Source organism: Pyrus communis, chromosome 16 (genome assembly GCF_963583255.1).
Source record: "Pyrus communis chromosome 16, drPyrComm1.1, whole genome shotgun sequence".
Taxonomy (NCBI): Eukaryota; Viridiplantae; Streptophyta; class Magnoliopsida; order Rosales; family Rosaceae; genus Pyrus; species Pyrus communis.
In genome coordinates, this window is record NC_084818.1 from 17,425,035 (window position 1) to 17,450,136 (window position 25,102).

Consider the following 25,102-nt stretch of genomic DNA (forward strand, 5'->3'; position numbering starts at 1 on the left):
TGTCTTAACCATCTCTCTTTAGTACTTCAAAGATGTCAGGAAACAAATATGGTTCTCAATTGGGAAAAGTGCCAATTTATGGTGAAACAAGGAATTGTGTTGGGGCATGTAATCTCTAGCCAAGGAATGGAGGTGGACAAAGCCAAAATTGACATCATCACCAATATGGCAGCTCCCACAACCGTTAAGGGAGTAAGAAGTTTTTTGGGACATGCGGGTTTTTATCGTCGTTTCATTAAGAACTTTTCAATGATCACTCGTCCATTATGCAATCTGTTAGCTAAAGATGTTGTATTTCATTTTGATAAAGCTTGTATGGATGCATTCAATACTTTGAAACATGAATTAACCTCGGCCCCTATTATTATGGCACCAGATTGGTCTTTACTAGGGCTGGGCACGGGCCGGGCCGGGCCCAGTTTTGAAGGGACCGGACCGGACCTAGGTTTAAAGGAAACGGGACGGGCCGGGCCGGGGATTACATTTTCTAATATAAGAACCGGACATTACCCGACCCGGTTGAAACGGGCCGGTTCGAGCCAGGTCCACGGGTCCCTTTTTTTTTTTTTTTTTTGTTTGTTTGAAAAAAAAAAAAAAAAAAAGAATTGTACTTGCAAACTGCACAGATTGCAATCTGCACAAAAACTGCACAGATTGAATTTTGCACAGATTGCAATCTGCACAAAACTGCACAAAATTGCACAGATTGCAATCTGCACAAAATTGCACAGATTGCAAATGCAAACTGCATAGATTTGCATAGATTGCAATTGCAGAAAGTCACATACTGCATTTATGCAGATTTTGCACAAATTCACCATTATTCACATCCAATCTAAATACAAAGTCCAACATCCAAGTTCATAGATTAACAATACATCCAAAATAATAATATTACATCTTCCAACATCTAAAAATCAAATCAACATACAAAATTAATTTATGAACATATTATATATCAAGCATGATGAATCAACCGTCCTACGCAAATTATGTGCTAATATTTTCAAGTTACTGACTACCAAATATGGATTAAGTAGCCTACAAGGCTTGGCTACATTATTGCAAATATGCTGCATGATGGTAAATTTACCGTTGCTTTTCGTTCACCTAAACTGGCACCAATGGTCGCTAAGTTTGGATCATCTCTGTGCTTTCCCCAGGCTGCTTCGAACTGCATGCCTTTGCATCTGGCAATTACAGGAAGGGGGTTTGAATGAACAAACAATTATAAAGGAGGAGGTTTATACAATTGCCATATAAATATGAGGAGAAGGATTAATCCTTACTGGTGGAGCAGGATCAGTATCCGAATAACAAGATCTCTAATTCCTTCACGAGACCTTTTCAATGCTGCTTCTTTGTACAAAACAGCAAGTTCGTCCACCAACCTGAAACCAAGCAAAGCAATGACTTAATACGAAGAAATTGGTGCAATCTGGAAGTGGAGTAGGTCTTGAAGCAAAGATTTGAGATGCTGAAAATATAAGTCAATAAAATACCAAAGTTGCATACAAATTCAATCAAGTTACCTTTCCACATAGTGTGTGTTCCTAACCCATGTTAACTTTATAACTGTTTCAATCTGTTTGAGAACCTGCAAAAAGCAAAAGCAAAATAATTTCAAAACTATGGTAGAAATTATTGATGTTGACATAACAATTCAAAGCTTACACACCATGAGGAAACGATCAGTGTATTATGTAGATTTTGCTGTCCATCGGTAAAAGTTTTAACTACAAACCTCCATATCGTTCCTTCAATTTTAAAACAACATCCACAGAAAGTAAAATGCGTAATGAACATATAGCATAGAGACAAACAAGAATACCATGGACTACGAGGATTACTTTGCTGGGTACAAGTCACAATAAGCATTGACATCTCGACCACAAGTTCCCATATTTCATCACTAGAAGCAATATTCTGGCAGCATGCATCAAGGATCACATCTTGAAACCAACCAAGTTCGGCAGCATTCACGTTTTTCGCGATATGTATAAAGCTAATCATGTCGTGCCCCTGAAACAAAGCATGGAGGATGAGCATCATCCGTCTGCCTTAACACAATACATTTGCTACATTACAGAGAAAGTGACCGGTCGTAGTTTAAACACAACAAAACTGGAAGCTGAACAACCATATAACAAAAAACATACTTTGATCTCGGCGGACCAGTGATCAAGAGCCGTCAGTGCACAAGGAATAGCATCTACAAATCTAATTAAAAAATTCCTAAATTCCTAAACCAAAAATTCACATAAATAAAAATACCCTAATTCAGAATTTCCTAAATTTTAGCATGATGATGGTAGCAGTGTTCTCGATGGTGAATCGATGATGGTCTGGGACCTGGAATCAGAGGACTATGAGCACCTTAATTTAAGAACTCAACAAAACCCCTAAATCTAGAAAACCTTAATTTCATTTTGAACATAAAAATGTAAACCCAGAGAACTCACTCACCGCAAATCCAACTCACCCCCAACACATTTCAATAGAGAAACCAAACTAAATCCCAAAAGAACAAAAACCCAGCTCCAAAAATCAAATAAAAACAGACCCAGATGACCATTTCAATCAAATCACAACCAAAAAACAAGCAAGATCCATGTGAAAATCGCAGCAAATGAAAGGAAGCAGAAGAAAATATTTACCTTGCTGGGTACACGAGTTGTTCGACTTCATTGTTCGTCCCTTTAAGTTTGTCAGAGGGAGAGAAACTGATTTCCAGAGAGTGAGTCAGGAAAATAGATCGAAGCTTGATGATGATGGCAGCGGACGGAGGGAGGAAGATAGAAGCAAATTAGGATGAGAGAGGTCTGAGTGATGATGGTAGCGGTGGTGTATGGAGCTAGGATGATCGGAGAGAGTTAGGAGGAGAGAGGTCTGAGTGAAATGAGAGGAGTCGGGAGGAGAGTTCGAGAAGACTATGAAGAGGAAACAATTGCTTCTATTATTCATTCTAGAAACGGGCCGGGCCGGGGGCCCGTCCACTTCTATTTCAAGATCCGCCCCGCCCCGTTAATATGGTATACCCGAACCGCCCCGCCCCGTTTTGTGTTTAGAAATTTTGGACCCGGCCCTTACCCGCCCCAAACAACGGGTACCCGCCCCTACCCGCGGGTCCAGGACCCGTTTGCCCAGCCCTAGTCTATACCTTTTGAATTAATGTGTGATGCCTCTGACTATGCTATTGGTGCAGTTTTAGGGCAAAGGGTGAACAAGCTCCCACACGTGATCTACTATGCAAGCCGGACTCTAAATGATGCTCAACTTAACTATTCCACAACTGAAAAGGAGTTGCTTGCTATTGTTTTTGCCTTAGAGAAGTTTCGGTCATATCTTGTTGGATCTAAAGTTATTGTGTTTTCCGATCATGCAGCCCTTAGGTACTTGATGACAAAAAAGGATGCTAAGCCACGCTTAATTAGATGGATACTCTTACTACAAGAGTTTGACTTGGAAATTCGAGATAAGAAGGGAAGTGATAATGTTGTGGCTGACCATTTGTCACGGCTCAATGAAAACCATGGAGTTGGACAACCTTTGCCTCTAAATGAATCATTTCCAGATGAACAACTCCTTGTTATTCAAGAAAAAGAACCATGGTATGCTGATTTTGTTAATTATCTTGTTTGTGGTATAATTAGAAATGACCTTTCTTTTCAGGAAAGAAAGAAGTTCCTTGCCATGGTAAAGCACTACGTTTGGGACGAACCATATTTGTTTAAATATTGCCCTGACCAAATCATTAGGAGGTGTGTCCCAGAGAGTGAGCAACAAAGCATTCTAACGTTCAGCCATACATTGGCATGTGGAGGACATTTTGGTGCCAAAAAGACATCTCTAAAGGTTTTACAATCTGGTTTCTTTTGGCCTACTTTATTCAAAGATGCTTTTGATTTTTGTTCTAAGTGTGATAGGTGCCAGAAAATGGGGAACATTAGTCGAAGAAATGAGATGCCATTGAACAACATTTTGGTGGTGGAGCTCTTTGATGTTTGGGGAATCGATTTCATGGGACCATTTCCATCCTCTTTTGGTTACTTATACATATTAGTGGCAGTAGATTATGTATCCAAATGGGTTGAAGCCATTGCTACAATAACTAATGATCATAAGGTTGTTTTGAATTTTCTTAAAGATGTGATTTTTTGTAGGTTTGGAACCCCAAGAGCTATTATTAGTGATGGTGGCAGCCATTTCTGCAACAAACCCTTTAAATCCTTGATGAAGAAGTACAACATCAACCACAAAGTGGCAACCCCGTACCATCCTCAAACCTCAGGACAAGTGGAGATTAGCAATAGGGAGATCAAGAACATTTTGATGAAGACCGTAAGCCCTACAAGGAAGGATTGGTCACTGAGGTTGAATGATGCACTATGGGCATATAGAACAGCATATAAGACCCCCATTGGCATGAGTCCTTATCGCCTTGTGTTTGGGAAAGCTTGTCATTTGCCAATGGAGCTTGAACACCGTGCATATTGGGCCATCAAGAAGTTCAACTTTGATTACAAGGATGCTGGAATAGCAAGGAAGCTCCAACTTAATGAGTTGGAAGAACTCAGAAATGAAGCATATGAGAATGCCAAAATCTACAAGGAACGGACTAAGCTCTATCATGACAAGGCCATCCTACGGAAGGAGTTTCACCAAGGTATGAAAGTACTGTTGTATGACTCACGTTTGAGACTTTTTCCAGGTAAATTGAAGTCTAGGTGGGTGGGACCATTTAAGGTGCTGCAAACATTTCCCCACGGAGCTGTGGAGATAGAGAACATGAAGAATGGCACCTCTTTTAAAGTCAATGGGCAGCGATTGAAACCATATTTGGAGAAAGTGGAGGAAGAGCAAGTTTATCAAGTTGTAGATTTTCTTGAGTTTACAACACCGTGAACAAGCTACCATGTCTTGCCTAGACATTAAATAAAGCGCTTACTAGGAGGCAACCTAGTGTGGTTTGTGTTCTTTCTTCATTTTGTGTTTATGTTGTCACCATTCCATATTCTTTGCCTACTTGCATTACATACAATTTTAAGCATCGAGGACAATGCTTTGGTTAGGTTTGGGTGTGGGATGGAAGGTTTGTGTTTTTTTTTGTTTTTTTTTTTTTTTTTTTTTTTTTTTTTTTTTTTTTTTGTGTTAAGTTGTGTTAGTTTTGGTTAAGTGTGTTTTTGCTTACTAATACGAATGTATATGAGGGCTATGTTTGTAGACAAACTATTGGGTTGCTATGAAAAAGGGTTTTATGACACGGGACATGTCATAACTTTCGAAGGGGTGTTTTAAGTTCATGTCGGAGCACAAAGGTAAGCCGCCTCCCCGAATTTCAATTTTCTTTTATACTAATATGTTGTTAATGATTCAGGCATCCACTCTAGAATTTAAACCATTACCGGATCATTTCAAGTATCACCCTCCATTCAAAGATCAATTCCATGCCGTTTGATCTGATTTAAAAAAAAAAAAAAAAAAAAAAAAGAATAAAAATAAACATGGCAGAAAGATGGAGCCTTCACAAAGGATGTTTACGTGAAGCCCCACTACGAGGCGTCGGAGCAGAAGGCGTCGGAGCAGAAGGCATCGGAGCAGAAGGCATCGGAGCGGGAGGCATCGGAGCTAGAGCATTCCAAGCCTCAATACTTGGCCAAACGCTGGATGACCCAGGAAAAAGGTGCCTCTGGAGATAAGCCGCAAGCCTTTGACGGTCACTGTGAATTCGACCCTCAGATTCTTGCAGCTCATCAAGCTTCCTCTTCATGCCCAACGAATAGTTATTTGCAAGCACATGCAAACTTCTATTCTCGTACTTAAGCTGTTTGATCTCCTGCTTAAGACTTTCCACCTCTGCCATCAATGATTCCACTTGGCGGGAACGAGCAAGCAGGCGTTGGCCCATGTTGGACACAGAGCCTGCACATTGAACGCTGAGAGCGAGGGATTCTTGAACGGCCAACTCATCGAACCGTCCTGAAAGCAGCCTACTGTCCTTAGGAGTAAGGAGGTTCCTAACTACTATCGTAGCTGTTGTTGCATCTGTCATCATGGAGTCTTCACCTGAAAGAGGACCATTAGAAGATAAAAAAGAAGGGCACCATACATTACCTTGACGGGGCGCAACCGGATCGCTGCTGAGACTCAAATCTAAGCTAAGGTTCGATGAGTTAGTCATTTTTCAAAGGTGTTCAATGAGAAGGGGTGGATGGAGTTAAATCTCAAAGGGCCGGAATCGATTTTCAAGAATGGGAAATCTTCAGAGTGTGTATGTTGGGGTGATTGATACCTGTATAAAAAGCCAAGGCGACGCGTCCATCGATTCAAAAAGCCGGAATTTCTGGCGTAAGTTAGGCGACGCTTTCTCGGCTTTTCTGAAGACGCGTTCAACTTTGTCAAAAGATTTCTTCTTTTCAGAAAACACGTGGAGGCCATCATCGCAACTACACATCTTTAGCCGACAAGCGCAAAGTTCGGCGACGCTTTCTCTGCTTTTCAGAAAACGCGTGCAGCTTTGTCAAAAGGAGCCGCATCCGCACTACTACGTGTCGTTCAGAAAGCGAAGGGGCGCCTGCTCGGAAATTGAAGAGGCGTATTCAGAAATCGAAGAGGCGCTCACTATTTCAAAAAGCCGGATTTGCGGGATCAAAACGTTTGTCGACAAGGGTAAAAGAACAGTACCACCACTTGATATTATCTCTATATATGTCGACCTTCGTCTTTTATGGCAAGGCAAACCTGAAGAAAATGCCCAACTCTCCCTCACCTCTGAGGGCGCACTCCCAGCAAAGCCTTTCGAAATACTCAATTCTTTCTTCTTCCCCAAAGATGATACCAGATGCCTGGAGTACAGATGACCCAGAAGGAAACGGCGGATTGAAATATGCTGATTCATTCACCGCTTCTTCAAAAGCAAAGGTATCTCATATCATCAAGGTCAAAAGCAAAAGTATCTCATATCATGCTCTTTCCCTGTCTTTTTCTTTGTCCTTGTTCTTACTCGCATGGCAAAGTAAGAGAAGCAATCAGCCGGCACTTAGAGTCAGTCTTCCGATCTGGAGCCAACTGCCTGGAATCTATTCCTGATTGCTTACCTAGCGTTGCTCTCGAGTAGTCATCTTCAACGGTTGATACACTTCCAGAGAAGGGACCACTCCTGCAAAGATTGAACAAAGAAACAGATAAAAGGGATAAGCTCAGACCTTCGGGGGAGAACAAAAGAATCCTGCTGCCCAGTTAAAGAGTAGCACAAAGGAAAATCAACGATGGGCGGAAACCAGTTCAAGAGTAAGCCTGTGGAATCACCAAGATCAAGCCTCAATGCAATCACCAAGGAGAAGAGGGAATTTACACTCCATAACCAGATTTGCGTCCCTAAACTCTTCTCTTTGTTAATTACATTCTGCCATGTTTAGTATGTTTAGTTGCTTTTTGTGTGTTTACTTATGTTTTGTGTGAATCTATGCTTAAAACATTGAGGACAATGTTTGATTTAAGTGTGGGGGGGGGGGGTAACTAAGTATATTTGATGCAAATTCGTGGGATTTTATCACCCATAACTTCAAATGTTGTTCCTTGCTGTTTTAAGGTGTTTTTAAATTGTTTTAGAGTGTTTTAGTATTTTTAGTTTTATAAACTCCGAAAATCACATAAAAATTTGAAAAACATGTTTTGAAAAGCCTAAAAAGAGTGTTTTGAGTCGTTTTTGTGTGTTTGTGTCTTAGGATACCTTCCAACACAATGACGAGGATTTGGTTTGTAATTGCATGACTGTTAAAAAGAGTTATAAACATGGATGAAAGTTTGATTTACTCTTGGTATATGCTTGGTTATGGTTATAATGTATGACTTCACATGCAATCATAAAAGAAAAATTCATTTTTGTAACATGCTTGAAGGAAGGAACTCAAACAAACGCTACGACCCTGTGAGACTCGAGCCATTACCTTCTTTGGAGAGTTATATTCTGTGATTCTTTGTTTTCTAAAGTTGTTGCATGATCTCATTATTTCTTGCTTGGTTGCTACTTAGAATGCAATTGTATCATGATAGAACTAAATGCTAGAACTTATATCCGTTTCATTCAAAGCATGACATTGAATTGCATAACATATATCAAGATGAAGTTGTGTAGTTGCCACCATAGCCAAATAGCCTTACTTCCCATATTTCGTATTTGTTGTAAGTTTTAACCCCGTTGAGCCTCGTTTAGCCTTTATTCTTTGTTAACCCACATTATCCTTACCTAGCCTAGTTTAGGACAATCCACACCCTTGTTCTTAAATGATAGTGAGCATGACTTAAATGAATTCCTTTTGAGTTACATTATGAAAGAAAATGAGTGTGGGGGAGAGAATGTTTTGTTCTTAAGTGTTTATGTATGTTTTGAGAGTCAAAAGAAAAGAAAAAAAAAAAAAAAATTTGTGAAAAACATATGAAAAAGAAAAACAGAAAAGAAAAGAAAGAAAGGAAAAAGAGCTTGTTCCCCCTTGTTGTTCAAAAGATTGAGTTTTCATTCAAAAGTGAATTCTACGTTAATCCAAATGCTTTGCTCGCTATTTCTTTAAGAACCTTTGTTTTCCATATCCCTTCTTTGTTAGCCAAACACCTTTAGCCCCGTTTCAACCCTTATGCTTCTATCTTGATCGTTATGTGTTCAATAATGTGGAGTTTGGAATTGATATGAGCTTATGGAATCACTGGTTCTCATTCTAAGTAGTATCATTCCATTCATGAGATCATATATATATACATGTCATTAAATCCAAAAAATGCTTTCCTTGTTATAACCTATGTGAGTGTTCGTCTACATGTTTACATCAATCTTCTCACATGTACCTAGTGTAGGGTGTATAGTCAGAAAATCTGTGTGAAAATAGAGTGCATTCTAGTAAGGAATTGAGGAAATTCTCTAAGGCAGGTTACTACATTCGAAATGTGTTTTAAATGCTTAATTGTGAACTAGTATGTGGTGACTATGATTAAGAATGTACTTAAGTGTAAAGATGGCTAAAACCTGTGGGAATAATGATTTTTAACTTGTCATGTGCATTGGAAATCCCTGAGACGATTGTTGGAAGGTGTAGGTTGTGTTTTGTTCGTTTTGTTTTGTTTTTGGTTTCTTTTGTTTTGTTTTGCTCGAGGACTAGCAAAAGCTAAGTGTGGGGGAATCTGATATGAGCATATTTAGGCGACTTACTTAGCTTGTTTTCGTGCATTTATATTGTTAATTCCTAGTTGTTTTAGTAGTTTAAGCCATTTTCGTGTGTTTTTAGGTTCATATGGCTAAGGAAGCAAAAAGATGCATTTTGGAGCATTTTGGAGCAAAATTGGGCTTGGAATGGATAGCATATGCTTGGAGCCAAAGTGTTGGACGAATTTGAAGGCCTTGTATGCACTTTGGACATAAAACAAAGGGCCTAGCCCAATCAAACAATCCTTTGAGCCATGCAAAACCTCTAGCCCAATCAAACAACCCATCAAAGCCATGCAAAACCACCATCCATACACACTTCACACAAACCACAACCCTTAACCGTACCTTCCCATTGCATTTCCAGCATTCCACTTCATCATTACACCACATTCTCCCTCTTTAATCCACATGCATTCATCATCATTCACTCTAGTTTTAATTCACATGCAAACACATTCATTCTCCAACATTGCACATGCACTTTGCCTTTCATCATTGCACCACAAATCAACCACATTCACACATCACCCATTCACCCTTTGCCGTGCATCACTCCCATTCTTTAATCCAATTTAGCCATTTAATCATTCAACCATGCTTTCCCATTTCATTACTCATTGCACATGCATTCACACCCCTTTAATCCACATGCTTTCACAACCTAATTCACATGCACATTCAATCAAACACAATCAATGCCGTGAGTTCCCCCCCTAACATTTCCAGCTTTTCTTCATCTTTGCAGCCACACTTCCACATCCATTCCCTATTTTTCTAGTTGTTTTTCCATCATTATTTCATCCACATGCAATCTCAATCATAACAGCCACATTCACTCTTAAACAATCATCCACATATTCTCCCATTCCCCCTATAAAAACCCATGCATTCATACACAAAAACACACTATTTCATTCACCACAGAAATTCCATTCACAACACAACACACAACACAAACACTTCCCCTTTGCCGCAAATCCCCTTCCATTTCTACACAACTTCTTCTCGGCTTCATTCCATACACTCTCCCATTCGCAGAAACCATTCAACCTTAGCCGCTCCACCTTCATTTACAACACACTTGGAGCACCACACCGAAGGCAACTCTTAAGGGATTTCGACATCAGTTTTGCTTCAAGGGTTCTTTCTCCTTAATTCTATGTTCATTCATGTTGTATATTTTTATATCAAACATTCTGTAAACATGAAGTGTAACTAATCTCTTTCTAGGGATTCGATGTAGCCTTGCAAGATTGCCATGTAGTTATTTTAGAATGCTCAGTTGATCCATCTATTTCTTGTTTCATTCTCTGATTTAATTGTGACTTTGTGTGTTGATTTTAATGTTTGATCACCATTTGATTTAACCACAGGTTGTTTAGCCAAGAGTAAAGCACACATCATGCATACTCTTGGTGGATATGTGAATGAATGAAGGGAATGCTTTGCAAACAACCTGCCGAGTGTTTCCTTTGGTTTTATGAAAGTTTCTTGTGCGTGTCATGTTCTTGATTAGGGACCAAAGTTGCACATCACACTTAGGTTCATGATTAGGAACATTTGATCAAATCCACACATCATATGGTTGATCATATCTAAGTGAAACAAACCCAAGAAATAGGTAGATGGATGAGTATAATCTGACTTAACAAGCATGGACTTGGCTTAGCAATGGTGAAACCGAATCCCTAGCTTCATCTCCATTTGTGCTATCTCATTTTATTAGTTGTTGATTCATTTATTTGTGTCTACTTCATTTTCTTGTGCTTTCAAGTTACAACAACAAATCTGCCTAAGTTGATTAGTTTTATTTCTCTTATAGAGTTCTTGCAAAACAAGTAGTTGTATAGGTCCAATTAGTCCCTGTGGATTCGACACCCTTACTTGTGCCATTATACTAAACATATTCTAGCACAAAGAAGGAAAACATCAATCATGGTTCGGTATGGGATACCATACCGAAACTAGTATCCCGAATCCCAAACCAAAATTTTTCAAGACGGGAATTTGAAGACCAATCCCAAACCAAATTTTCGGGAATCCCAAATTTCGGGAATCCCGAAATATTTTCGGGATTTTGGGACAAATCAGGAATCCCAAATTGAAATATGAAATTATGAATTGTTCTTCAAATATATAATTCAAGAACACATTCATGAACTAGGAATTTCATTTCATTCACACTACCATTTAATTGAACACTGGCATGCCTGACTGTTTTTATCATAGTCAAAATTCAAATTAATTAAACCCTTTTTGCAATATGTTGAGAGACAAAAGAATCAAGCATTCTAAAATCATCAACCATGGCAGCAGCAATAATAAAATCCACATGAATATCAAACAAAACATGAAAAATATGCAAGGTGTAGGGCATTCCAGGTTGCAGAGCATGAATTAGAAACTACTAGCATCAATTATAAAAGAATAATATATATAATAATTAATATTATATATTTTCGGTTCGGTATGGGATTCCCGAAATATCGAGAAGCCAATCCCAAATCCCATACCAAAATTTTGGGATCGGTTCGGGATAGCATCCTGAAAATTTCGGGAATTTCGGTTTGGGAAATTTTTGGTTTGGGATCGAGATTTTTTCGGTTCGGTTCGGGATTTTTGGGAATTTTTTCCACCCCTAGGAAATTCTAATGTTCTATGTTTATGAATCCAAAAAAAGGAATAGGTGCATGTCAATTTATAAATTCTGATTTTTACCCAAATTCCAAGTTTATTTTCCTCATCCAAACATAGTGTAATTGTTTGGGAAAATTTTGGAGTGGCAAGAATACATGCATTTACATTAATTTTTTTTTTTTTATAATAAAAACGTGATAGTATTGTTCTAGCAATGTGATTATGTAAATTAGAGGTACAAATCATATAGGATTTAGAATTTCTTCTCTTGTATTACTTGTATAACTTGGAGGGCATGTAATAAATAAAGGCACAAGCTCAAGGTGAATGCATAATTTTAGAAACACATAGTCATTTTTCTCTCTCTAGCTGACCCTTTCTCTCTACCTTCTCCCAAATATTCAAAACTATTCAAAAGTAAAGATAATCTTTTCTTTTTGAGTCCAAAATGACTCAAAAGGGGTCATCTTTTTAGGTATTATAATTTGGTGTCATTTTTGTAAGATTTCATTGTAAACTTGGAAAACAGGTTATGTTTGTTGTCTTGTTCATGTCCTTTTGATGTTATACTCGTTATCTTGACGGATCATGTCCAAAACTATTCAAAATAGGTCCTTTTTTAATTTTTTATTTTGTCAAAGGATAATATTATTAGATATGAACATAAATGTTTACATCAACAGCCAGAGTATTAAATAACCACTCTAGCTCCAAGCAATCCCACAAATGAGAACACCCTATACGCGTGACAAACTTTGCCACCAAATGTGCAGCCTCATTACAGGCTCAAGGAGTATAAAGAAATTCCACACAATCCAATTGGTTTTTTACTATACTCAATCTCCCATAATATTCCTTCAATGCTAGCCTCTGGCAAAAGAAGGCCATTTAACATCTCCACAAGCATCTTCGAGTCAGTTTCAATCTGAACCATTCCATAACCACTCTCCATACAAGCCAACAAACCCCACCTCACCACCTCCACTTTTGCCAAGAAACTAGACCCACACAAGACACCCCCACACCTCCGGCCCCTTGGAAAATCCCTATAAAGTCTCTAGCCACCCACCTAAATCCACCAATCCCCGTTCGAGAACACAAAGCACCATCACAATTAACCTTAATGGTTTGAAATGGAGGCTTCACCCATCTCTCCTGAACCATCTCCCTACCCTATGCTACGGCCTTGTGACAAGTCTTTGCTCCCTCCTTCTCCCTCAAGCTCACTCCATAGTCGAAACAAAGACTCCAATGCTGACTGAGGCTCCACTATAACCTTCTTAAAGACCACGGTGTTCCTACATTTCCAAAGACGCCACAACCCATATACCACCCATTGCATAAGCTTATCTGCCTCAACCTCGTCACTATATTTCTTACTCAACCACTTCCAACATTCTAAAAAATCACCCCCTCCACCAAATTCACATCCAATTGTAATGGTGATCTAAACCAAAAAACTCTAGCAAATGAGCATCTCAAGAAGAGATGTACTTGTGTCTCTGTATCCTCCCCATACTGTGGGCAACAAGTCTCGAACCAAATCCCCCTGCGTTGTAAATTAACTCGAACCGCCAATATATTTTTGCATCCCTTCCAAATGAAGTGCCGGAGCTTCGGGGGTACCTGCAACTGCCACACATCAAGCCAAATGGGGTCCTTAAGATGTCCCTCACTTGACTGACCCATCCCCTTACGGCCCAGTTCACCATTACTCTTTATCTCCTGAGCCATCTTATATCCCAATTTAACTAAGTATAACCCATTCTGTGTATAATGTTAACTAATACAATCTAGACAGCCAAATCTACTAATCGGCAGGCTTAAAATAACACAGGCTTCATCAATATTAAAGAAATTTTCAATCACACCCTTTTTCCATGTACTGTCTGGTGCCAGCAGATCCACAACCAACTGCGGCATCTCCGGAGATCTCGAAGCAAGGCAGAACGAACAAGGAATAGGTAACCATGGATCCACTTGAATTCAAATATTTCGGCCGCCACCTACCCTCCATTGTAAGCCTCCCTTCAATATTCCGGCCTTGCAAAATACCCTTCCACCCCTAAGAAGTTCCTTTAGGTAGCGTTTGGTACGCAGACGGGACGGGACGGGACGGGACAGAACGGAACAGATGTTCTGTGTTATGTTTGGTACGCGCAGGACGGAACAAGATGGTTGTTCCGTCCTGCGTTTGGTAGCACATGGACGGAACGGAACCAAAAGATTAAAATGACTAAAATACCCATGTTTCGCTGTTGTTTGGTACAATTTTATGGGCGGAACGGGACATGACTCTTTTTTTTTTTTTTTTTTTTTTTTTTTTTTTTTTTAAGTTGTTCAAATTTGAACACTATTATCCATTATTTGTTTTTCTTGGTCCAAATTTTAATAGGTATATATTGTGTTTCACATGCAAACCCCTTTAAAATTTGTAATTTTTCCCGTTTTCTACACCTCCATTCGAATTTTCACCACAAACCCATCAAATTTTATTGTGCAAATTGCAAAACCCACACCCCAATTCAATTTTTAGTCCCTAATTTTGGTCCTTTCAATTGTGGGTTGTTGTTTAGGGAGTTTAGGTTCTACAAACATTAGAATTGGCCTTGTTTAGAAGGACACCCCTCTAAATATTCCCCATTGCAGGAATAAGGCAAACCACATAAGAGCACATGACAAATGTTGAAAAATATATAAGTTTAATGATCATGCATATCGTAAACATTTTAGGGTTTAAACATTTAGAACTTAAACAAAGAAAATGAAATATGCATAACTTAAACATGAAATTTCCGAAATCAAACATTCGTCCTGACTTAAAAAACAAATAATGTCTTGCTAAAGTAATAATGAAAACACTTAGAAGTTGATAAAGTTCCCCATACTAAAACCACAAATACTAAAACACTTAGAAGTTGATAAAGTTCCCCATACTAAAACCACAAATACTAAAACCTCAAAGGCTCTCCATAAACACTTTAATGAAATCTGGCTTCTGTGAGTCATCCAAGGTGGTCCAAATACCCATCAGATCGGTATCTTTCACTAACTTTAGCTGCAAAGAAAACAAATAATACATTTATATACCTTTAGCACAGAGAGTTCCAAGAATCAGAATCGAAATTCCAAAAATCTGAAAGGGACAGTTTCCCGAATCTGGAAAACAAAATGCATCAAACACGCACAATAACGATCCAACAAAAAAAAAAAAGATCCAAACCATATAAGCTGATAAACATGCAAAACTCACAGATAAATAACGATATTGGGCTGATTTAGAATCACGATTCGTAATATTAGTCTTCAGACCTGTAAGAGACCAACAATCTGTCAGATCAATACCATTTTGTTTTTCCAATAATCCACATGAGATCAAACCCAAACATGTCAAAAAAATTTGTGCCTTTCAACACAGTCAACACATGGATTAGTCCATTGACATTTAGAATGAACCATTGTTCTTTACCACATGGCTGCAATTTTTATATACAAACATTAGTCTTCTAACACAAATTTCAAGATTGTCTGCGTGTTCACCAAAAACACAAAGGTTTCCAAAATTCCAACGACCCTTTTAATTTCTTCTCAAAAATTCAAAATCCATTTTAATCCAAACTGGAAAAAAGAAAAACTATAAAAAACCACACGCAAATAATTTTAAAACAACTGCACTCACACAGTTTATATTTTTGCACAACAGCAATAATGGTTTCACTTGTTTTGAGGACTAATCAGCACCATAACTCCTGTACTTCCCTAGTAGTCTTCTCTTTCACAACCTAATCTTTTCACTATATTTCAAATGCACCGACAGTTTCTTTGCAAAGGCAAATCCTTATATTTTATCAATAAACCATTAAAAAAAACGTAAAACAGAAACTCCGAAAATCAAGAGTAGGGCTTGAGAGAGAGGAAAGAAAATCCTATTCCCTAATAAACTCACCCACACAAAAGAGGACCTTAACTGGGCAGTTTTCAGATGTTTGTTGGTTGTTACAAAAAGAAAAACCTAACTCGAACTTTCACAGTTTACAAATCAATATTTATTAAGAAGATCATATCAGTGGTTCATAGATAGAGCATATGAGTGTTTTGTCCTTACAAGAAAAGAGTCCAAATCTTGACATCCCTATACCTATGTCATCCTCCTATAGAGAAAAATTGGTCACGTCTATCGTTTTTCAAAGATGAGAGTACATTTCTACGAATTCTGTTATATCTACAAGCTCTTGAACACTGAATTGGTCCCTTCATTAGGCCTAATCCAAACATTTGATCTAAACCTAGCACTAAAACGTCATGAAATTATATTTAACCACATAAGCTAGCTTTATGTCATCCTTCTAAATTCATAATAATACCAATTCAGAAATTGAATTGAATGGGAGATATATACCAAATTATGTATATACCAAATTAGGTGTTTTAGTGAATCAATATTCTTCAAAGCAAACAACCAACTGCTCTAAGCAGATGTATAATAGCAGAAAGCCTGCTCTACTACTAATAAACGAACCAAAATCAACCCAAAATCCATAGCAAAGAGGCCAGCTAATAAAAGCCTGGTCTACTGCTCTACTACTCGATACCCTTCTCTTGGTTGTTGGAGAAAATGAAATAAAAAGATGCATTGACTGCTAAATGATTGTCAGTGGCCAAGTCATTAGAAACAGGACAGAACAAAAAACCAAGCATAGTCAATCCCTAGATGCCTGTTTGTAATATTTTTTACTGGGTTGTTAAGATCCCACTCAACACTAATTCTTTACCCTGTCCTTTTCCTTTTCATTCGAAACCGACAATTCGACATTTGAATTAATAAACTCCCATTTCCTTCTCTGTTGATCTTAGCTAAACCCAGAATGCAAATCCTCCATTCAAATCGCAAACCCATAAAAATATTAAAATCTGAGAGAAACCCAGAACCTAAAATCACCTCAACTTTCATTGTATCATCCAAATAACCCTATCACAAGATTTTCTCCAAATTAGAATCGACTACTAATTAAATAATAAAACAATTTTCTTAAAGCAAACCAACCAACATAAATAATCAAAACCAAAATTATCTAATTCAGCTGGGAAATAAACTACGAATCCATAAATCCAATAATTACCAATCCATATTTATTGTAAACAGAAATAGTTTACAAATGAAATCAGGCACTTATTAATACTGTAACTGACAAACAAATCTTGATTTTGTGATCACCAATTCAAACATTCAAGTTACCCAAAAATACAGAGGAGAGAGAGAGAGAGAGAGAGAGAGAGAGAGAGAGAGAGATACCTGAGGACCACCAAGTTCGCAGAGCTGCTACACGGAAGAGAACGAGGAGGAAGGTTGCGAAGGGGACGAGGAGGAAGGTTGCGAGGCTGCACAGAAGAAGATGAGCAGGAAGGTTGCGAAGGGGAAAGGGATGAAGATGAGCAGGAAGGTTGCGAAGGGGAAAGGGATGCAGAGGTGAAGAGAAACGGCTGAGAAGAAGAGATTTTGTTTTTAGGGTTTGTTAACTGATTTTGAAGTTGTAAATTTTGAAAAAGACCAAGGGCATTTTTGTCTAAAAATATTGGAAATTTCTGTCCCACAGACGTGGAACAACCCGTTCCAGGGTGGGGGTGTGGAACAAAAAATCATCCAAAATCTGTTCCGTGGAACAGCGCGTTCCACTCATTTTAGGAGCACCAAACGCGGGACGGAACGCCTCGTCCCACTCTGTTCCGTCCCGTCCCGCGTACCAAACGCGACCTTAGGTACCGTTTGGTACGTGGGACGGGACGGAACAGAGCGGGACAAGGTGTTCCATCCCACGTTTGGTGCACCTAAAACGAGTGGAATGCGCTGTTCCATGAGACGAGTTTTGGGTGAATTTTTGTTCCACCTCACCCCCTGGAACGACTCGTTCCACATCTGTGGAACACAAATCCTCGATTCTATATCCACTAAAATCTTTAAAACCCCTCCTCTCCCATGGTTACCTGTATCGATACTCAGACCAACCAACTTTCTCGGGATCCCAACAAGTCCAATTCTGACAAAGACCGTTACCAATTCATGAACTTCTGCTGCCGCAACTTCTCCGATCAAGTTTCCTGCGCACCCATTTGCCAGACATGCAGAATCGTGAAGGATCTCGACCCAGATGAAGATCTATGGCTCATAATGTGGGACAAAGCTTGCTTGGATATTGATGATGAACGTATCTTGTCAAATTACTATCACTCGCCGATTCGAGAGGTACCCACTTGGTTTTTCCCATCGATTTGTTCGAAATCGGTCTGAAAGATATCTTATCTGTTCCGTCCTACGCGTACCAAACATACACGGAACCTCCGTTTCATCCTGTCGCATCCCGTCTATGTACCAAACGGTATCTTACCCACCAGAGCATCCAAGAAAGACGAAGAAAGATAATATTTCGCTTAAAGGGTCTTCGCTAATAAAGAATTCGGGTTGCACAGAATTTTCCACCCAACCTTCGCTAACATGGCTAAATTAAATGAAATAATTTCCTTAAACCCAAGGCCTCCCGCAGTCTTACATTCCGCTAATTTGTTCCAAGTCATCCAATGAACCCCTATGTGTGTTTTCTGGTCTCTCCACCAAAACCGAGCAATTACTTGCTCAATTTCCGTAGCCAACCGAATTGGAAGTTGAAAACATGACATAGTATAATTAGGCAAAGTAGTCGCAACACTTTTCAAAGCTACCTCATTCCCAGCCACTGATAAAAACTGCTCCGCCCAACCATTAATTCTCTCTTCCAGCCTATTCCATATGTCTTCAAGCACCTTCGTTTTAGAGACCCCAAAATTTGCTTGTATACCTAAATACTTACCAAATGTCACCTGATATTTAATTCCCAATATTTCTAATAACCGATTCCTCAACGTTGAGGAACAAGTAGAGCTAAAGAAAGCCAAGCTTTTCTCCAAATTCACTAGTTGACCCGAACCTTCAGCATATTTCTGAAGCACACCATTAATATTAATAGCCTGCATCTCCATAGCTTGACAAAATAAGACTGAGTCATCTGCTAAAAACACATGAGAAAGAGGTGCGGCATTATGGCCAACCGTCATACCCCTAACTCTCTCAACCCTCTCTTCATTTTGTAGAAATGCAGGTAGTCCCTCGACACAAATAAGGAATAAAAATGGCGATAAAGGATCTCCTTGCCGTAGACCTCTACATGGTGTTATGTTCCTGGATGCTTCCCCATTAACTATCACACTATAAGAAACCGTTTGGACACACTCCATCACCCACTGACAAAATATATCATCAAAACCCAACTTATGAAATAATCTTATACACCACGTTGCACAAAGATATTGGCCGAAATTGGGATATTTTCCTTGGATTATCTACCTTTGGGATAAACACAATATTTGTGTGATTCAATTCCTTTAACATGCAACTATTCTGAAAGAAAGTTTTAACCATACCAATGACCACACCACCCACCGTTTCCCAATGATGCTGAAAGAAACCAACATTAAACCCATCAGGACCAAGTGATTTGGTTGGGTACATCTGATAGATAGCATGCTCAATCTCCACATCCAACACCGGAGCAACCACCAAATCATTTTCTAATCTTCCCACTCTACTTGGCACACATTGTATAACTTCCATAAAATGAGAGTTCCTGATCGTAGTGAACAAAGTTTGGAAATATTGGATGGCAATACCTTGAATACCCATACAATTCGTACACCATGTTTCATCCTCCCCTTCTAACCCTCTGATAGTATTCCTTCATCGCCGTTTCATTGTTTGTGCATGAAAAAACCTTGTATTCTTATCCCCTTCCTTCAACCATTGCACTCTTGACTTCGTACGCCAATAGGTTTCCTCATTTTCAGTGGCCTGTTTAAGCTCCACTTCCATTGCTCTAATTCGGACTCCATCAAAGACCAGTTGTTGATAAGCACTTCGAAGCTCCTCCTTCAACCGACATATCTTCTTTTGCTCATTCCTTCCAGACTTCTTACGCCACTAAAGCAAACCATGCTTGACTTTCCTCAAGTTAGATACCAGTATATGTGCTGGAGCACCGTCATGCACCCTACCCCACTCCTGCCTCACCACCTCACTACATTGTTCATCCTCATTCCATTGAGGATCATACATAAACTGTCTCTTCCTACAAGGTTGCACCACCTCTGTAGAAAGGACTAACATCGCATGGTCCGACCTTTCCAGCACCACATGCTTAACCACGGCGTTCGGATAACAATTCACTCAATCATTTGTATCAAGTGCCCAGTCAATTCTCTCCTTAATAAATCCCTCGTCACGTCGATTACGCCATGTGTACGAGTACCCCTCAAACCCCAAGTCTAACAATCGTGAGGTAGTAACAAAATTCCGAAATAACCTCATACTTGCTGTCGTCCGCATGTTTCCTCCATCCTTTTCCAACTCTGATAATAAATCGTTAAAATCTCCCATTAAAAGACATGGTTCCAAATAATTTGCTAAACAATCAGACAAAATGGCAAATTGTTGAGCCCTTTTTATTATCATATGTACTTGCATAAACTATTACAAGCCGCCACTTGTTATGGTGAATCCCATCCTCAATCATAATTTCAAAAAAAAAAAAAAAAAACTCTCCATAGTTAACTAATACCACATCATTAGCATCTTTCCAAAATACACACATACCACCCCCAATACCCCTAGGCTCTATAGCATGCATACATGCCATTCCAAGCCTCCGCCTTAAGTACTGATATCTTCGACTTTGATTCTTAGTTTCCATGAGAGCCACTACCTCAGGGGAGTGAAGCCAATTCTGCTCCAAAAGATTGTCAACTGTTAGGTCTCCCCCGATACCCTGACAATTTCATCATAGGATATTCATTGCGATCGTGGAGACCTCTCGTAGGTGGCCTCAGCTTGATCCTTCTCAGACCTGGGGTTCTTTTTCACATGAGACAAACCATCCTCAACGATCACCACATGCCTATCATCATCATCCTCACAGCTCCTCTTTGGTCCACCTCTCAAAACTGCCTCAATTATGGGTAGTAGATTAAATGATTAGAATCCTGAGACAATAATCCACCATCTGTCCCCATACCCTCCACCCCCGACTCTACCAAAGTAGAGGGGTGATTTTCTTGGTCCAACACCACCAGCAGATTGAGATCAATGACAATACCATTTTAAGTAGTCCCCGTACCACCTTCCGCAACCACAACCTCCTCGGGAGGCTCTTCCAACACTATGGAGCCCGCCTCAGGAGTAACCACTCCCCTTGGTCCAATCCATCCCGCATCAAATGCCCTTTCTCGTGTCACCTACTGTCACTTTTTCTCATCCGCCTCCCTAGCACGATTATGCTATTGAGCAGTACTGCCCCATCAACCTACCTCCTCCGAGATGAGCTAAAGGCCGACCCATTCCTTTCTCTCACTCCCTTCTGCATCTCACCTAACCCCACCCTCACATGTTGACCCCTTCCCGCAAACCAATTTCCCCCTCAGGTTAAACTCAGCATCAAGGCCCTTAAATGCATATAGAGCCTCCACATCCTCCACTGAAGCACATTCCCCAACAGCTTCCTCCTTGCACCACCTAGTAACATGTCCCATTTTACCACAAATAAGACAATAATTAGGCAGCCCCTCATAGCGAAAATCAACCCATATCTCGCCATCATCCGGGAACTCCACATTCACTCCCCACATAAGAGGATCACGAATGTCAAATAAGATCTTCACACGAAGAAACCTTCCAATACAGTCCCACCCATCATCTTTATCCACCTTGAGAACCGAACCAATCAAGCCACCAATGGCAGATGCCACTGCCTCCGTCATGTTCAACAGGGGTACATTATGCAATTGTACCCACATCATAGTAAGGAAAAGAGGTTCCGCCCACCTAGTATGGCGAGCACCATCCGCCACCAATACTAAATCATCTTGAAAAACCCAAGGCTTATCTGCCTCCAGCACCCTAACCATATCGCGACGACCCACGAAACGAGCCATGAATCGAGCCCCTCCCAAAGCCCGAATTGAGACACCCTCCTTTCTGCGCCAAAGAATTGTAAATTGATCAATGAAACCATTCTCATTGATAGCCTTAGTTGAGAACACCTTCGCCACAATACTGTGATGGAACCATAATAAGCTCCATCAGTATCATTCTTCTCAATTTTGATTTCACCCCTCTCCTTCTCCGACAGGGAAACACTGGACCCAAAGCGCTTCGCCAACGACTCCATACTCTGTCCTACTCCCCTTTCCATTACGCGCTGCAACGTAGCAAGAACTCTGCACCGACCTGCTGCTTGAACCCTTGCCATAACCGCCGTCACACCTTACACCCTCTGGAAAAATTACACATGTCACATAAAATCGCACAGCAAACTATCCGAATCACCACTATTTCTGCATAAAATCCCATTGAAAACCCTAGACCACCCTGCGCCGTCATAACCCTTTCCACAAGAAATCTTAACCCTAACCCTCCTTACGAGGACACATTTGGAATATAGGTCATTTTTTGGATATTATAATTTGGTATTATTTTTGTAAGATTTCATTATAGACCAGGAAAACGTGTCATGTTTGTTGTCACTCGTTATCTTAATTAATCATGTCCAAAACTATTCAAAAGGGGTCATTTTTTTTTAGATATTATTATTTGGTGTTATTTTTGTAAGATTTCATTGTAGACCTGGAAAAGAGGTCATGGTTGTCGTATTTGTATTGTTTTGATGTCATACCCGTTATCTTAACGGATTGTGTCATATCGAACCCGATATCTTAACGAATTCTTATCAAGTGACTCGATAATGACCTGACTCATCAATGGATAGTGTCGTATTGCTCACTTCCCAAACTGTTCGGCTAAAGAAATAAAGTTAAGGGGATAAGAAGTACAACACAGTTGATATGGCCGAGTTGGTCTAAGGCGCCAGATTAAGGTTCTGGTCCGAAAGGGCGTGGGTTCAAATCCCACTGTCAACAATAATACTTTTTTTTTTTCTTTTTTTTTCTTTTCTTTTCTAGTCTTTCTCTAGTTTGCGAATTGGAGCTTCTTCCTCAGCTGCTCCTGGTGTCGACCTCAACACCCTCCAATCCGCCATTGCAAAGGTTCTTCTTCTTCCCTTTCATTTATTTTTTTTTTCATTATTTGTTGCAATGGAGTTAGTAATTTCTCTGAGGAAAATCACTCGTTATATAAACCTAAATAATTCATTAATGCATTTGAATCATTGATTCTTCTCCGAGGAAAATAAAAACATCCAACTCAAAATTTACAATATTAATCTCTTGGCCATTGGCATAATTGGCATTGCTATATATGTATTGACAAGAAGAGGAAGGATACGGTTGACAATAAGCAAGTAATGTATACGCATTTGGTTGCTGCAGAAAGATAGCAGTGCGGTTAAAGAGGCACTTGATCAGCTAGTGAAATTGGTTGGGCCAAAAAATTGAGTTCTCAGCCATATGTCTCGCAGCGTACCGTCAGTCTCCATCACAAGTACTATACTTGAATGAATGATCTGTAAGATCAATATATGCGGAATAAGTAAATCACAGTACCAAATTAACCACTAACCTTGTGACGCCATTGCTGCAATGAACTGAGGGTTCTTCTACTCTCAACACAGACCGAATGCACTGCTACAATCAATGGGGCTTGATATCTTTTTGTGCGTAATTAGTGTGAGAGCAGGGGACCCTGTTATATATCCTAAATGGTGGTGTTTGATAAGGATACTTCCCATCATGTAATCCTTATCAAACTATCAAACTGGTAACCCTTATCACCACGAAACCATAGTATTCATATCAGTACAGATATATCTACTCGTATCAGAATTACTTTAGCTATATATCAGTCCACATACATTCCTTGATAGCTTACAAACATAGTCAATCCTAATCTCTTATGATCTCAATCCCTTAAGCACGCGTTAAACAAGTGAGCAGCTCTAACAAAGCTTACATGATCATCATCTTTTCAAAGTGTATTCTATCATGATTCTTAATTACTACACCATTTATTTACGTAATTGTTTTGATTTCAAATCCTAATTTCAAGTGGATTCAACATTTATGCATGCATTGGACCGTGCAGACATCGCTTATGGAGCTGACAACTCTTGGGATTAAAAATGCAGAAACTCTTGCAGTTCCCAGTGTCAGAAATGATGCAAGTATTACTGGTTCGGGTTGCAATACTTGCATTCTTTCATCATGTGCCAAAATCTTTTAACATTTTCGTCACAGCTTCTTATTCTTATGGCCTTTTGTGCAAACATTGTCTTCTTGTCTGTCACTGCCATTTTGTGAATCCGAAATTTTATGAAACACGGGCTTTGTATCAGACCAGTTTTCTGTGAAGTGTTAATATTGTTCAGTGATACTTACAGGCGGCCTTTCTATTCACCGTAGTGGGGATAACAGGATTCTTAGGTCTTCTTGCTGGTCAACTTGCTGGGGTAAATTTGATTACATCTCCTTTTCTCTGTAAGTCCACATATAAATTATACATCAACTATCTCAACAGTGATTAAGTAGGAGCCATTTTCGTATTCCTATATATATACTTTTGCAATGATTCTTTTACGGAATTTTGTATAGTTCAGATGAAAGTATGCGTTTTGCTACTTGCAAGTCAATAGAGGAAAGTTGTCTTTGCAAACCTCCCTCTTTGATCTTGTGGAAGAGATAGGAACATGGTGCGTCAGAATATTACTTGTCTCTCTTGCATCATCTTTCGTTTAAGTAGAAGGCATTTTCTTAGTTCCTTTGCTTGCGAATGTAGTCCTAGTGTATCCCTCCAATTCTGCGATAGGCATCATGTTGAATCCATAACTTTTATGGCGTTTTAGGTTGGCGGTTGTAGCAATGGCTGGATTTGCAGCACAAGGTCTGAAAGATGACAAAGTGATTGGCCTATCTGCTCATCTTTTCACTCTACAGGTTAACAACCATTTTCCTAAGATTAATTGTTTTCTTTCATGACAATATGTTTATGCTACCCCAAGTTCCGAGACTTTCCTATTTAGTTTCCTATAATAAGTTTACTTTCATGCAAGGTCCTTGCCTTCATCAACGTGTGATGAATTTTTCATCAATATGATATTCATTCTCAACACGCCTTCTCACGTATAGCTAATTTTCAAGCCAAACCTCTTATAAGCCCATGCAAGGTGCAATTGAGAAAGCTGCTTGATTCAAACTACTTTGCTGTCACGAAATCTGACTTGCGTTTACTGCTTGATC

The 25,102-nt window shown here is 39.4% G+C and overlaps 1 long non-coding RNA gene and 1 other non-coding gene across 2 annotated transcripts; one reads left to right on the forward strand and one right to left on the reverse strand.

Moving 5' to 3' along the window:
* Positions 1 to 905: 905 nt before the first annotated feature.
* On the reverse strand, positions 906 to 1,642 carry LOC137719653 (uncharacterized). Its single transcript, XR_011066429.1, has 3 exons — positions 1,533 to 1,642; positions 1,290 to 1,391; positions 906 to 1,190 (listed from the first exon to the last, which is right to left on the reverse strand). It is a non-coding gene; the product is annotated as an uncharacterized lncRNA (long non-coding RNA).
* A 21,108-nt stretch (positions 1,643 to 22,750) lies between these two features.
* TRNAL-AAG (transfer RNA leucine (anticodon AAG)) lies at positions 22,751 to 22,831 on the forward strand. Its single transcript has one exon. It is a non-coding gene; the product is annotated as a tRNA-Leu (tRNA).
* Positions 22,832 to 25,102: the final 2,271 nt, after the last annotated feature.